Here is a 2,791-nt window from a genome sequence, read left to right as displayed (position 1 = left end):
GGGGCGACAGAAGCGCAGGTGTCCCAGTGGGGCGCGTTCGGGATACTCCTCCCGGCGGTGGAACCCTCCTGGCCTGCGTGGTCCTTGGGAGGCTGGGTCCTGCTGTCCTGCAGGATTCGGTGCCGGCCTGAGCCAGCGCAGTGGGGTTTTGGTGCTCAGAGGCTGGCGTACTGTTCTTTGCCGTGAAGCTCGCTCCGAGGTGCGCCTGAAGTAAGTCCTGCTGCTCCCGGGAATACATGCGTACGTAGAAGAGCTGTATCCTGCTAAAGGACATAGCAGAGCGTAAGAATGGAAACAAACCGAGTGAATGCACAATGTTCCTAGTGTTCAGCTGGCCTCCGGTTCTTTCCAGCTCTTGCTTCTCTGACCGTATGTAGTTCTCCCTATGTGCTAATTTCAGGGTCCATTTTTCTCCTCATCCTATGGAAACTTTTAGCATTGGAAACGCATCCTTTGGGAAATTGCTGTTGCAGCTCAATGACTTGTTACCTGACAGAAGAGCTTCCTTTAGTTGGTCTGAACCAAGTCCCTACAAACTTAATTTTAGGATTTGCAAAGTCTCTGTTACTTTCTTTATCCCTAGCAGTGAAGCATTCTGTTTATGTATAAAATAAGCTGTTAGAATAAGTACATGACAGAGGGTACATAAATAGATTGATATGTGATGCTCAGTACTCAGTTGGAAATATGAGCATTGAAAGTATTTTTATAAGGAATATTAGAGTTACGTTACAAAGCTCTGTATTTTTTTCCTCAGAAAATCGTGGGATTCATTGACAGTTGTGTGTTGCCCTTCAGAGAATCACAGACTGGTTTGGGTTTTAAGGGACCTGAGAGATCATCTGGTTCCAACCTCCTGCCATGGGCAGGAACACTTCCCACTAGACCAGGTTGCACCAAGCCTCATCCAGCCTGGCCTTGAACACTTCTGAGTTTTCATTCAAGCACTTATTTATGTAAGTCCAATCTTTCATGATTATAATGTTAAAAAGACAAGGTGGGTTTTTTTCCCTTACAGTTTGACCTGTAGAAGAAAATACTGTATTCCCAGATTTTGAAAGGAAGTAAAAGATTATTTTATTCAACTTTAGAGAAGGGAATTTAATCAGCAGAAACAGCTGCATTAACAAACAGATCATTAAAGGACACAAAACTACAAGGGGGAATAGACATCAGTTCCCTTGGATACAGCTGGTGTTTGCTAGTTAGAAGTACAAAATTGAGATACATTTCTTACTCAGCAGTCAACACTTTCTTCCTTTAAAATGTGTGCAAATGTCTCTTAAGTAGAGGTGACAATTTTGAGATTCATGTATAAAGCAAGGTGAACTGTAGTAGTTCCTGCTTTCTGGAGGACTAATTAGATTTGTTTTCCGAGAATTAAATGCTGCCAAAAGGAACAACCCACCAAAAAAAGTTATTTATTTGGGTAAGTTCCTTAGCTTGGTTCGTGCTGTTTGGCCTTACAAACAGTTGTGCTGTCTTTGTAAGTGGTGGGAGATCAGTGGAGTGGCTGGTTTACACTTCTAAACCTAAGCTGCTGCTAAAAATTGAAGGGAGAGTGCAGCTTTATTTTCCAAGATTGCTCCTGATTTAAGTGTCCCGTTAATTTAACTTTGATTTGTTTTAGGGGTGTTAGATTTGTCTATCTCAGCTACCTGAGGTAACCGTAAAGCAAATACTGAAATATGAGATGCAATTTGTAAAATATGTAGGTACAAACCCCTTGTTTTCTGCTGAATTCCAGGCCTGTGGAATTTGTTAAAAGCTTATGGGTATTTTGTCAAGTTTTCGCTTTATTTTCTTTGGAAAAAGTTTTCCACAAAGTATTTTCGATGTGGTCTTAAACATGGCATGTTTGGAAAATTATTTTGAAAGTGGCCAAAATTAAATTACATTTTATTGCTCTCATGCTGTACTTTCTGTTGATTTCTGGATTTCTTAATACTTTGAGCAAAATTTCACTGTTAACTATTAAAATGCACTCTTATGTCTGATGATCTTTTTCTTATTCAGTGAGCACTGAAGAATTACATGCTATCAGACTGCATTAAAAAATATATATAACTACCCAACTACACTCATTTAAGGTTTCAAGCCTATCACAGTGCAAAGAAAGCTTGTGGGTGCAGTTATACCCATTAAGATTTAGATAGTTTCTAAGGGAAATTCTGTTATTTCTAAAATGGTTTTCCTAGGAGAATGGGATTAAGTGGATGTCCTTTGTGTTTCTTTTCGCAGTCCTCATTTATGTATTACTTCCCAGCTTTCAGGTTTTGTTCAGGTAGCACAAGTATTTCTTTCATATAATTTCCATGTGTTTTAGAGAGTTCTTTTTCCTATTAACTTGTCATATTCTTCCTCAATTGCTGAGTCACTAATTGGTTTGTGGCAGTGCGAGTATTATAGAAGTGAAACCTGAATGAAGAAAGAGTGACTTTTTTGTAGACTGTAAAATTTAGATACTTGTTTAATTTATGGCTAATATGAGAAGCACTTAGCAACACAGTAGTAAAGGAACAATGTTAGTTGAGCTTCACCATTTTTATTGCCTGTGAGGGAAAGACAGTGCTGAAACATTTAGTTTATCTTGCACTGTCTTAGTAACCGAGCTTCCTCTGTGAAGCAGTAGAGACTGAAAAAGTTTTATTTCATGGTATTCTAAAGAGGCAAATGCTCTGCAATTTCTTCAGTGTTTCACTGTGGTTGCTTTATTCTTTGCCATGGCAGTTGCAGTACTAATGCCCAGCCTGGACACAGAGATTTGAGTTCTCTGCAGACACAGGGCTCT

General features: G+C 39.6%; 1 protein-coding gene across 5 annotated transcripts in view; it reads left to right on the top strand.

Moving 5' to 3' along the window:
• Positions 1-6: 6 nt before the first annotated feature.
• LATS1 (large tumor suppressor kinase 1) overlaps positions 7-2,791 on the top strand; it is a 21,894-nt gene continuing 19,109 nt past the window's right edge. For 4 of the 5 annotated variants that reach the window (XM_017739619.1, XM_017739618.1, XM_008637870.2 and 1 more), the window contains exon 1: positions 7-956. The gene's annotated coding sequence lies outside the window, so the exon portion shown is untranslated. The remainder of the gene's footprint in view (positions 957-2,791) is intronic. The other variant, XM_017739616.1, reaches the window with a different exon arrangement.

The sequence above is a fragment of the Corvus brachyrhynchos genome, unplaced genomic scaffold (assembly GCF_000691975.1).
Source record: "Corvus brachyrhynchos isolate BGI_N302 unplaced genomic scaffold, ASM69197v1 scaffold14, whole genome shotgun sequence".
Classification (NCBI taxonomy): domain Eukaryota; kingdom Metazoa; phylum Chordata; class Aves; order Passeriformes; family Corvidae; genus Corvus; species Corvus brachyrhynchos.
This window is presented reverse-complemented; position numbering and strand designations above follow the sequence as displayed.